Source organism: Equus asinus, chromosome 21 (genome assembly GCF_041296235.1).
Source record: "Equus asinus isolate D_3611 breed Donkey chromosome 21, EquAss-T2T_v2, whole genome shotgun sequence".
Lineage (NCBI taxonomy): Eukaryota > Metazoa > Chordata > Mammalia > Perissodactyla > Equidae > Equus > Equus asinus.
This window is the reverse complement of record NC_091810.1, coordinates 56504839-56518193: the sequence shown is the minus strand read 5'-3', so window position 1 is coordinate 56518193 and position 13355 is coordinate 56504839. Positions and strand designations below refer to the sequence as shown.

The following is a 13355-nucleotide window of genomic DNA, read 5'->3' as shown; positions in this document are numbered from 1 at the left end:
TGTTGCTATGCCATGAGATTCTCACTCTACCCGGGGGAAATGGTAGGAAGGGCTACTTTTGCCTCAGATTTAGCAAGGGAGATTCCATAGGACCACGCAGAAAGCTGTGACATTTATGGCCTCATTTGGAAGTATGAAGGAAAGAGCAGTGTCTAACTGTACAGCTGATGGAGACAAAGTGGTCCCCGACTACAAGACTTAGGGCATGGAGTTGGGTGCAGCTGTGTCCTGCAGAAGCGAGGAACAGAGTGGGGTTTGCTTGTGTTCCTCTCAACAGAGGCCCCAGGAGCTGAGGGAGAATGCTGGATCTCCGGGGGCTGTGGAAAGAGCCTAGAATGACTCCTGGAACAGAGACATCTGTCTGGATGAAGGAAACTCCTAGTGAAGGGCTGGCAGGGAACCTCCAAGGAGCCCACAAGAGCTCCCTGAGAAACCTGGTCAGCTCCAAACATCAGCCAGAGCAAGAGAGGACAGACCCGGATCTGTTCACAATCAAAAAGGATTTTCCCTGCCCCTACTTCTCCTCTATTTCCCCACTGCTGACCACTCTGGGGGTCAGGAACTGTCCACCAGGTTGGCCTCTACACAGTCTGATGGTTCTGTACTGTGAATACACCCTCCCCAGAGACACCATCTAACTGCAGAAATCTGCTATGGAGCCTACAAGTTTCACTAGCGTCTTGGGGTAAAAGGTATCCCGGGGAAATTTCACCTTTCCCTCTGCCTCTTGGCAGGCAACCCTGAACAACTCTTCATAAATGTGGGAGCCCAAATGGGACCCCAAACGGGACCAGTTACATAATTTGTGGGGCCCAGGGCAAGGTGAAAAGACAGACATCCTTGTTTAAAATTATTAATAATTTCAAGATAGCAACAGTAGAGCATTAAACCAAGCATAGGCCCTTCTAAGTGTAACTTCACAGGGCTCACACATGAAGCTGGGCCTGACCCCAAATTATCTCCTCCATCGACAAGCCCTAAAAGGGGATTCTGGAATCTAGTTGCCGTTCAGAGAGCTCTTCCTTAGACTGCACCCCTCAGAATGACTTGAACAAGCATCAGCCCACAGTTCTCCTCCAACTCCTCCAGGTGGGAAACTGAGACTTCAGAGATGACTAGCGCCAGCTGGAGCAGGAGAGCCCATGGACACTGGAAAGTCTCCATCCTACAATGTGGCCTCGGTCTCAGGGCAAAAAGAATTCTTCGGCAGGATGCTGGCCTCTGCTTAAGAGCCCAGGGATGGCTGGAATGTTCACCTTCAATTGTGAGAACTGCAGAGGGACTCAGCTCATAACAGCATGGACTGGTCCCAAGCTGTTTAGGATTTTATGGGCTGGTGGTTAAAATCCAGGCTGGATTCTTCTAGGAGGCAGTCATAGCTCCTGTGGGCAGGAGACCCTCCCGAGAGGCTGAAAAGAACAAGTTTTTAAAAAATGTAAAATAATTAGAAAAAGGAGCACCTGCAAGGGGCCTCCTGCAGGGTTCTCACCCGTTTGATCGTGTCTCTGTTCATGGGTTCACTGATAAGAGTCAGCTCAAGGGAGATGGTGAGACTAACAGTGCCATTTTGGCCCCTAATCCCAACTACATCCCAGCAGCTCCCAAAACAGAGGAAAGGTTCTGATGGCTCTCCTTCTGCCTGGACTCACTCCCGCTCCTCCACCATCTTGGAAATATGGCCTTGGAGACAAACAATCCCATTGCAATGAGGAAGACCCACCTGGCCATGATGTTCCCAAATGCATGCATATGCCTGTTTAATATCTGCCTTTCCCCAGGTTAATAAGTTCTCTGGGGCCCGGGCTGAGCCCATCTGGTTTCTTGTGTGCCACAGTGTATGAAACATGCTTCAACGTATTTTTTAACAAATGAATGGATTTAAAAGAGAAAGATGAATGAAAAATTTCACAGAGAGCTTGAGTCCAGGCTCCTTATAAGGTCTGGCTGTATCTCCACTAGTCTTAGGTTGCCTGCCCCAGAAGCAGAGCCTGAGAAGGTGATCAAGGGCATGTAGTTCATTGAAAGAATGCTTTCAGGGAAAGGGGCGAGAGGGAAGCCAGAAGGAGCAGAGGACAGAGCAAGATGGGGTCTCAGATGGAGACTGCTTTGGCCTGATCCTCCTCCTGGGGAGGAGGTCTGGAGAATGAACTGCACCGCAGACTTGTCTCACCCGCAGGCAAGGGCCTGGCCTTTTGTGCCTCCAGTCGGTCATGGGCTAACTGCTGCCCTGGTGGGGAGATGTCTAACCTCCGGAGGGCAATTTCTGGAGAAGCAGCTGTGACCCCTTAGCAGCCAACACTCACAGCAGCTGAGCAATGCGCACACCAACCATCTCCATCTGACCACCCGGCTCTCACCCCCTCCCCCAACAGGTACACCTGAGCAGGTGGGTCCCAAGGTTTAAATTCTCAGAATATGAGAAAGCTACTCTTTGGTCCACTAGCCTAGGCCACATTCACAGCCTTCGGGGTATCTGGTGCTTTCTCAGTGATCACAAATGGGATGCTTTGTTCTCCGTTTGGCTGCCGGTCTTTTTGAACACCAGAGACTCTCTCTGGGGCCCTGAAGGTGAGATACAGGGAGCTGGAGGATTACCAAAACCTTGCCCTCATTCCCCATAGACAGTGCCTGTGTGGAAAGAGAGAGGTGTGTGATACAGAGAGGAATCCAAGTGACTTAAGGCCTCAGCTGAGAGATGCCAGTAATGGACATCAGCTCCTACAGACCCTGATAAAAACCCTCCCCTGGCTTTGAATGGCGCTTGAATGAAAATCTAAACTCTGCACCCCATCTGGAAACCTCGCCTCATCTGGTCCCTGCCCACCCCTCTTACCTCCTCTCCTCCCATTCGCCCTCTTATCATGCTCCAGCAGCTCAGCATCTCTCTGTTCCACAGACAAGTAAATCTCATTGCTGCCCGGGGTCTTGGTACCGGCTCCTTCCCTGCCTGGAATGCTTTCCTCCTTCATCAGTTCCCTAGAGAAGCCAGTGTTGAGCACTCTGTCCAAGGAGGTCCACACTCCTAACCTATCACCACCCAACCCACCACCCCCTGACATTTCTCTTCTTCATTGATTACGTGTTTATTGTATTCTCCCCTGACCCCCTCTCTAAAATGCAAGCTCCATGGAAACACAGATCTTAACTAATTCACTCATGGCTGTAACTCTAGCGACTACATGTAGGAAAGTCAGGGAAGGGAGCTATTTGAGAGTCAAGGAGAAGGAAGAATCACACATTATATCTGGTAGAAGTCAAGTTTGATGTTACAGTGAAATATGTAGATGGAAATGCCCAGGAGACAGCTGGAGATGCCTGGTTAGACGGAAGGGTGAGTTTGAGCCTGAGATATATATTTCGGAGTCCTTCCCATAAAGCTAATAGTTCAAGTCCTGGGTGTGGATGAGAAGACAGCTAAGAGCAGAGCCTTAGGCAATACCTACATTCTGGAGGTTTGTTTTATTGCTGCCTAGAATGTTCCTGCACCTCCAGTTAAGCATCCCTCTCTCAAAACTAAAGTTGCAGTTTAAGAATTCCTTCCCTCTTGCCCCACGTTTATAATCCCTGCCCTGTTGCAAATGCAGAACGGCAACCTCAGCCCTTCTGGAAGCAGTGCTCTCCTTCCTGGCAGCTGACAGGAGGCTCTCTGGCCAGGCTGGTGCTCTGCATATGGAAGTTCAATTACCGTCAATGGGAGGCCCATCTGCGGAGCGAGGGCAGAATACACAATGCAGATTGGTACACCAGATAGGAGCCTGGATCAAAGAGGAACCCAGAGTTTGTGAAGTCCTTTCATCCTCCCTGATGAAAGGTGATACATGAAGGCAAAATTATCATGATTATTTCATTGGGTTCCAATTGGAGATGGGCAACAGCTCACCAGTATGGACAATAGCTAGCAGCCTGCCTGGATGGCTCTATAATATACACAGACAGGCTGCACACAGTCTAATATGTGTGTGTGTGTGTGTGTGTGTGTGTTCATCAATAACATCACCAAAGCACTTTTTATTGTCAAAGAAGCCCTAAAGAGAATCACAGACTTGAACTCCTCGAGTCCTATAGACACAGACATACCATGAAATATACATGTTTTGTAAATGTGTATAGAAAAAATCATAAAAGTAGGGGGTAAAGGAAACAGTAAGGACATTTGGATTTGTCAGCGTCTCTCCAGAGAGGGCCCTGAGGATATACCATTCTTAGGATAAAGCTTTCATTTCACAGTGCATCAGTGGGAAAATTAACAAGCTCCCTTCGTCCTGTTCCATAATTCATTCTCTTTGTTTTAGATATTGAGCTAAGCTGGTGACTTAAAACCATGCGAAATAGCTTTTAAATACAGATCTGGGTCTGGCAGTTTTGCCGCGCCAGTGACAGAAGACCGACTTGTCCCATCATTAGGGAGATGGACATCATGTCACTTTGTCATTCAAATTCCTTTTCGATTTGAGTTTGTGTCCTTCACTGGTGCTGGCTGTGGCACTGCAGAGGATGTGGTTTCTGGGCCGAACATTTTCCTGCCATCCCAGGATTACTATTGTGGCTGGATTTAGAGGTCCTTAGCTTGGAGCAAGGATAAGACACAGCGTATGTGGGATGGGGGAGGGGAGAGCTTTCTCAGGCCCTGTGTTTACCTGACCTTGCACACAGCATTTTCTTCCTTAGGGAGGAGTTGGCTGCTGTTTTCAGCAGCTCTGCATGCCTGGGGAAAGTGGAAGGCCACAGGAAGGTGACAGCTGAGGCAGGGCTATAACAGCAGGTCCCCAGGGTGGGTCATTCACTGGGCTGACAATCCAGTTGATGCTTTCTTGGGTTGGCGCCTTACACTAATTTGGGTGCTGACATCCTGGTGACAGCAACAGAGGGAAAGTGAGCTGGGGAGCAAAGATGGGAAACCTTGAAATGACTCTCCTAAATGATGGTTGACTTGTTTTGTGACATCATATCCCTAAGGCACAGGGATGCTGAGGTGTCAAGTGGGTGGGCTGGGTACATTCCTATTTAGGATATGGTGGCAACAGTGTCCTACAGAGTCAGCCTGGTGGCTTCATCATCACAGGGCTTTGCCCAGCTGGCTCTGGAAATCTGTTAGCCTAGATTCCATTTTCCCTGCTGACTTTTTTATTCCAGCAGAAATAGAGGGCTTTCTCCTTGCAGCCGTGCAGCAGAGATACAACTCACACGCAATTCCTCTCAAAGGACATATCAGATTCTTGAAGAGAGTATAACAGGTTTAAGTGGGTCAGATGCCATGGCTCAACAGCATCTCCTTGATCCTTTAATCTCACATCTGAAGCTCAAGACCTAGCCAGGTTACCTGGGGCAGTGCCACCACGGTGCCAGCAGGCCTTCTCTTTCGGAAGGTTGAATAATCCACCTGCTGCACCATTCCACACTCAGTTTGAGTCTCTGAGCATGATTTCGAAGTGTGAGCTATTGTTTTCAGATTAACCAAGGTCATGCTAGGGAAATTCTGTCCTCTGGGAAGAGAGCCACAATGACCAGGCCACTTCAAAACCCCATGAAGGCCAAGAAGAAAGAGTCACCTCTCAGAGAGTTGGAGGGAGCAGAGACAAAAGAACGCTACAGGCCTTGGACTAAAAAGCGTGGGAGTGAGTTTTACCTCCATTTCCAGCAACTGCTACACACACACAGTTCCTTCCAAAAATGCCATGGCCTCAAAGAAGAGACAGCTGCCTCCCCAGTCCCTCTGTCATCACCTGCTTGCTGCCCTACGACTGATAAGACAAATCCAGATCAAATTACCTGGCAGCTGGGAGAGCTGTGAGATAAGGAAAGGCAAACTCAGTAGTTCAGAAGAGGAGCAAAGATCAAATTGTATATTAAATTTTCCAGGAACTAAAACCTTGCTCTCTCTGCAAACCTGGGGGAGGCACCTCAAATCACTCAGCACCAAATAGGCTTCCTGGAGAAAAACGACATCTTCAGCTTCTAGTAGAGGGATTAAGAAAATAGAGCACTGGAGAGATCAGTCCATTCTCACTGGCCCAGATGATAGGAAAATGAAGACAAAGGGCGGAGATGAACACTATAGGGGAGGTGAGTGGCCAGTGGCCAGAGAAGCTTTGAGTAACACAAAGGACCTTGGACTGAGGAAGAGACTTGGGTTCTTATTCTAGCTGTCTGTCTACTTTTGAAAATGCACTCGAACCCCTCCAGGACTTCACTTTTTGTAAAATGATGAGGCGGGGATCTCTTCAAGCTGAGATCATTCTGGCTTGAAGATTTTTAAATTCCTTGTTACTGCAGCAGTCACAAGGCATTCCGTCTGATGGCTTATTCAGTTGACTAGGTCATTTTACTCAGCTAAAGCTCAAGTTTTGAGTATAGAATACCTTAGAGGTGATACTAAAACTTTAAGCTTTTTCATTAAAAATCACCAGTTTTGTTTGGCACCTAGCATCAAGACGTTGAGCTCTCGAAATATCAATGATCTGAGGAAATTTTGGGGGGTGATTGAACTGTTCTGTATCTTATTTGTGGTAGTGATTACACAAGTCTTTGCAAGTGTTAAAAATCATAGAACTGTACACCAGAAAAGGTAGCTTTTACTGTATATAATTTTAAAAATATAAAGGAAAAAATTGTCAGCCATCCTCCGACATTAAATCAATCCAAATTCCTAATGAGATCCGTTCTCCTCCTTTACTCAAGAAGCGAAAAAAGAAGAGTAGAGGCATAGTAGAGTGGTCACACCAGTGGGCCCAGTTCCTCACCCCTTCTTATGGTCCTGCACTTAGCCATGACCGCTAATGACCTCCCACTCTCTCTGCATCCAGCCCTGTGCCTTCCTTTATCCAATGAGATGTTAGTAGATGTGACACAAGCAGATGCTTGGAAGAGCTCTTACATGTTCCTATTTGCATTTCTGCTCTTGCCTTCTGTCACCACTATGACAACATGCCCAGTCTAGCCTGCTGGAGGATGGGACACAAACATGGGAGCAGAGCTGAGTCATCCCTGTTAAGATGGGCCAATAGTCAGACAATTACTAGAAAAGTGAGTGAGTTCTGAGCCCAGAACTGCTCAGCCGATTCAGCCTAAATTGCCAGCACAAAGACCCATGAATTAAAGAGATGCTTATAATTCCAGATTTTGAAGTTGTATGTTATACCGCATTATTGTGACCACAGATAACTGATACAAAAGTAAGGAATTATGAACTATAAGAAAAAGGTAGATGGACCAAGCAAAGAGTTAATTTTGGGGAGATGGAAAACTATGGGATTTGGTCATGCTTTCCTGAAGTAACCGTATCTTTTTTTTTTTTTTAAAAAGGAAAGCCAGGGGCTGGCCTGGTGGTGTAGTGGTTAAGTTCATGTGCTTCACTTTGGCAACCTGGGGTTTGCCGGTGCGGATTCCAGACACAGACCTACACACCACTCATCAAGCCACACTGATGTCAGCCCACGTACAAAATAGAGGAAGATTAATATGGATCTTAGCTCAGGGCCAATCTTCCTCATAAAAAAAAAAAAAGGAAAGCCACCTGAATAATGCTGTGTAAGAAGATGAAAACAAGATTGGAGTGGAGGCAATCAGGGACGTATTACCTTGTGATCTGTTTATGACTCTACCCAATAATGAGGGTCTTTACACATCTTTGAGAATCCATGAATTCAAACATACATGGCCTCAGGTAAATCTAATAAAATAATTGTAATAAAAACAGAGCAGTGCCCTTGTAGTCTTTTATGAATACATGTGAATAAATGTACATACACACACATATATGCACACAAGTCAGCCTGTATAGGTATTTGTTCCTAGGTATACACATTGCATAATGCTCCCATTGTTTTAACTGGGATGGGTGTGGCAAGGTGGCGGGCCAGGATAGCACCACATAGGAGGAACTTTGGTCTGGCCAAGACGAGGCCAGGAAATACATTCAGACGATGACCTCCCTATGCTTAGCTCAGTCTGCCACCCAGGACAGAAGAAGGCAGCAAGACAAAGACTTAGCAGCTTGGTTTCGTTTCGGATTAGTGGTGTCCTGGGGAACAGGAAGGGAGGGTCTAATCTAGGCCACAAGACAGAGCAAGAGTTCTCAGGGAAGGAGCTTAGAAACAAGAGGCCAACAACACATGGAACCAAGGGGAATCCATATTGGAGCAGGCCCAGTCAATGGCTAAGAGTATACTGTCCCAACAAAACAGAGCTTCTGGAAAAGTTGGGCAGCATGTCAGTGCCATGCAGGATTGAGGGGTACAGGCTAGTGAGGAGCAGACCAGCCAGTTAGGCCTATACGTGTTGGAGTAGGCAGGGGACGCATCTTATCCACAGTGTAGGGCTGTAAGGATGAATAGCAAGAGCCACATTCTGATCACCCTGGAGCAGGTGTCAGGGTAAAGCTTGACATATGGAAGATCCAGACACACAATGGGAACCAAAGGATTAAAGAAAAAAAAGAGAGCCTTCGAGGCTTCAGTAAGGCTGAGAATTAGGAACCACAGGCGAGCACAAGTGGAAAGTGGTCTGGGGTAATTTAGGAGCAATGCCTGTGTCAGCTTCTATGGGCTCGTGGAGGAGGCTGTAGAAGTGATTAAAGTTCAGATAAAGACCCTGGAGTCCTGGGGTCATATCCAGCCCATTACCAAATCCTGTCAACTTCACTTCTAAAATGTCTCTGAGATCCAGGCCTCTCAGCATCCTCCCCACCATCCTCTCTTGTCTTGATTTACATAAGGGTCTTTACTTGTCTTCCTGCACATCTGCCAGAGTGAGCTTTTTAAGATGTAGCTTGGATTGCATCATTCTCCCTGTTTAAAACCTTCCAAGTCCTTCTGCATTCTTTACCGATGGTTTCAAACTCTTTATCATGACCTACTTCGCCCCTTTCATGCTGTTCTCTCCCTCTCTCGCTGCCCCTGCCATGGCGACCTTGCTTTGGCTCTGTGATGCCCACAGCTCTTTCCTGACTCAAGGCCTTCATGTAGGCTCTTCCCCTCTGCCTGCATGCTTTCTCTCCCCCTCCTCATGAGGCTGGCTCCTGCTCTTCATTCAGGGCTCAGCTTAATTGCCGCTTCTCTAGGGAGGCCTTCCTAGATTGCCTAATCTAAGGAGGTATCCCCACTTTTTCTCTCTCATAGCATCCCATTCTTTGTCTTCAAAACCATAATCATAATTGGTAATAACCTGTAATTAATTTTGTGTATTTGCCTCCTTACTGTCTGAAATCCCCACCAGACTGTAATGTCTATGAGGATAGGGACCAATTCTATCTTGATTACCACTGTATACCCTATGCCTAGCATAGCACAAGGCATAGGAAAATGGTTCAGTAACTATTTATTGAATAAATGAATGTGGTTTGGAACAAAGCAGAGGATGAACAAGAACACCCTGGTTAGGGGAATAGCCCTCTAGTCCCCCGGTGGGCACCCCAGATGCAGGATGTGTGCCAATGGGTGAATTCCTGTCAAAACTACAGCTATGGTCTTTATCTGGCTTGAGGATGGATCTGGGCCAAGCAGCCATGGTTGGGCTGCAGAAGACAGGGGCCCACACTCCTATAAAGCCACAAAGGGCTAACAGTGTTAGCCTTTGAATGTTAATTCATTAATAAAGCATTACCTGAAACCCTCCTCTGTGCATAGCTCTATCTAAGACTATGGTTGTTTTCTGCCTTCCTCTAACCCACTGTGTGTCCCAGCATCATACCATCTACACTCTAGGCAGCTGACTGCTGATAAAGGGAAGCTTCCAGCAACCACCTGGAACGTCCATCTCCAGGATCCTTCTTGCCTTGTTTCTACTCCGGCTTCCAGGCTTCTAGCCCTTGTCTCTGCCTGCCATTTTGGCCTCAGCTCCTGCCCCTGGGACTTGTGTCCACACTGAAAAGCTTCATCTTGAAATTGGTCACTCCTCGAGGTCATCTTTAGTCTCAGAGGTGAGATTGGTTGAGCTGCTAATGTGGCGCACAGGGCTCCGGAGGCTTGTGTTGCGCTCTGGCCGGTGCAGACAACATCCAGTTCTGCTCCTGCCAGACCATTAGTACTGATGATTCTGGCCTAAACTGGCACCACTCTCCCTTTTGTCCCTTTCCTCTGGTGCATGGTGTAGCTTTCCCTTCCCTACCCTTCCTTCATTGAAAAAGATAAAAGTGAAAATCAATGGAAAACCTTAAGCTTTCCAGCATAGGGTTTTTTGTTTTATTCTCTTTTACACATTTATCGAGAAGTAGGAAAGGCTTAGAAGCCTGCATCTTCCTCCCTGTGTTGATTACAAGCCCTGGGTCTCAAATACTCTTCAGGTGAGGTTTGAGAGAACTGGGAGACAAGAAAACAATCTGTGTGACCTAGACGTAATGAGACTGAAATAACTAAACATCAAGTATTGGCAAAGCCACATTTTGTGGTGAGAGAAATATTGTTAGAGCCAGAGGGCACTGGATATCGGGAGACCTAAAGTGACCCCAGGGGAGGACCTTGAGTAATTAGAAGTTTTTTGGCAACCAGCAGCCAGGATGATGTCCCTTGTCCTGCCCATCATCAAAAAGGTCTCACCCTCTCACCCTGCCCCACCTCTGCAGAGATGAACACAGGGACTTTGCAGGAGGCCTTCAAAGACATTTTTCCAAGAAGCAATATCATAGAGCCCTTATATTTCAGGAGAAAGGAGCTCTTCCTGAATTTCCAACATTTCACAGATCTATGCAATCACACTTAGGTACCAAAATAACAGAGCAGCAGAAATAGAACTGCTGAATTGTATCCAAGACAGAAAGTCTCCATACTTTAAATACTGGACGTTGAACAACTTCTGCATTTAGCACCTCAGCTTAGACACTAGAAAACGGTCAATCCAATGGGAGTTTGTTTAGACCAATGGGGAAGGAGGCTCTTCATAGACTATTGAAGGAAGTGAGATGAACGTGGAACCAGGACAATATGAGTAAAGGAGGTCCCAGAGCAGACACTTGTCTTTAGTCTCCTCTTTCAACAAGATGCAGCCATTCGTTAGGAAGGGAGGATGGGGAGAGGCCAGTAGACCTCCAGGAGAGTTAAGCCTGTGTATATTTTGTAATTTGCCTACATGTATTTATGTATTTTAATTAGAGTATAATTGTGAATTTAACACGTGCATTTTAAATAGAACTTTCTGGAGACGATGATTTAGTGGTTCCCAATTAGTGGAAGTTCAAGCACAGTGGATGGGCAGTCCAGGGAGGTACTTTGGAAGTGGACAGTATCTTATGCTGTTCTTGACACCATCTCAAGGAAGCAGCCTTCTAGACTGCTCCTGGGTAGGGCCAACACTGCTCAAAATGCTGAATATCACAAATGCGATTAGTTGGATGAAAATGCTAACCCCATGTTCCAGAGAATTTGACTTTCAGTCACAAAGGGTGCTAAGATCAAGGCCTCGTACCAGGGCGAGAATGGCCTGAGTGCCAGGCATTTGCCTGAAGGGCAAGGTCTCTGGAGGCCACTGTACGTTCCATGGGGCAGGGTCAGGGCCCTTGTTTTGGGTCTCTTGAGCCGTGGCCTTGGCTGGGACTTGGGTCCCCCCCCCCCAATTCAGCTTGTGCCTTCCCTCCCCCATCTCTTAGTCACTAGGCATCTAGAAAAGATTTCTCCTTGTTTTATCTGGCAGAACCTTGGGACAATAACTGGACTGAGTTCAACTGGCCAGGAAACCAAAACCCACAGAAAAATGCCTCATGACTCCTGCCAACCCCCTGCTCCCTGCCAGTCCCAGTGCTGGACAAACAGCTCTGCCAGCGTTTGGATTTGCGAGGGGAAGTACATTCCGTATGTGGAAGCCACATAATGGAAGTTATGTACTTTTCGGGGACTGCATCAGCCAGTGCAACTGCTGCTCCCATTATGTGGCTCATGAAAGGGTTTTCACCTCCTGGGCTGGAAGGGAGTTGGTCTGTCTGCAACAAAGGCGTTTGCCTCTGTGGCTTTCTGAAAAAGAATGTGTGTGCTTGTCAAAACAGAACTTTCCTGCGTACTTGGAAGAGGAGGCCTTTCTGCCTGCCAGAAAGGAGCAAGGCTCAGTCTGGTTAAAAAGGGGAAAAAATTCCACTGAGCGGGCCCGTTAGCCACTGCCCAGGCCAGCCTTTCTCTCTCACAAAGACACTTGTTCACTGTTGCACAACTGGCTTCCGAGCCGTTTCCCACCAAGGCAGTTTGATTCAATCTGAAAGGTGGGGAGCTGGCGAAGCCATTAGGGGTGAATGTTTTCTGATCACGGAAAGGTAAATAAAACTTTTCTCTGTGGTGGACTGGAGCCCTAAGGTTCAGGGAATTGTGAGTAACGTGTTGGTAAATACTCTGGCTTTGCTTATCCAATCATTTTTTTTCCTCCAGAGTAGGCTGCTGTTATCTCTGTGATAGTGGAACAACTGAGACACAAAGATAACTTTCCCCAGGACCTGGGGAAGGGCCCTGAAACCCTGCCGGGTGATTTAGCAGCTGACTGTGTCAATGCGGCCCTCCTCCAGAAGTTTCTTCTGGATTCAGCCTCCCAAGGCAGCCACAGGAACATGCTCCACCAAAGCAAAGGCCAGGGGCCAAGTCTGGTGCGACTCTAGGAGCGCAGTGAACAGCACCAATTTCTCCTGCAAGGAGGATCTAACCCGGCTGCGATCAACAAATATCCCTTTCCAGTGCCTGATAGCCCCATTCCTTGGTGGCTCCAGATTCCCGAGGGAATCTTCATAAAACTCAAAATGCATCTGGAAGAGGGATCACACCTCCTCTGTGAATGGATCATGTTTCTGTAAGACAGGTCTGCACAATAGACTATTTGAGGCTACCTGCGGATTTTAAGCCCTCTATGGTGAGCATTGCATCCATTTAATTTGAGTGGTTGGTTTAATTTCCCTAACAAGTGAAAATTACCTTCCTGATTCTTGGGTAAGATGAAAGAAGACAAGCAGAACCCAGGCTAAGCTCACAAATGCCTTGTTCTCGCAGTTGCAGAAGCATTATGCTTGGAGATACCACAGCCCTCAGGTATCTGCCCAAATTTCTGGAGTCACCAGCAAAAGTCTTGGCGGGATGAAAGACATTTTTGGATCTAGTTCCCAAAACTATAGTTGTGTGTTTCAGGACAGTAATTAAGTATTATTGTGGTTAGGAATTGTTGTTAACCAATTTATGTGAACTTGTTTAGAGGTAGCTGGAAATTTTTAAGTAACGCATGCAAACTTACAAATTGTTTGTCACTATCAATAACTGACATCTGTGAATGTGGTTGCTTTGTTAAGAACATGCTTGGCTCTCTGGAGCTCTGAGGATGAGTGCGTAACACAAGCATCTGGTTCAATGCTATGGACTATTTCATTCCAAGCGGAACTTCGTGTTTGCTTGAGACGT

The 13355-nt window shown here is 47.0% G+C and overlaps 1 long non-coding RNA gene across 1 annotated transcript in view; it reads left to right on the top strand.

The window, feature by feature from the left end:
• Positions 1-7688, top strand: part of LOC123279485 (uncharacterized) — a 154030-nt gene extending 146342 nt beyond the window's left edge. Inside the window, exon 4 of the long non-coding RNA XR_011496532.1 lies at positions 7303-7688. This is a non-coding gene — a long non-coding RNA (uncharacterized lncRNA). The remainder of the gene's footprint in view (positions 1-7302) is intronic.
• Positions 7689-13355: the final 5667 nt, after the last annotated feature.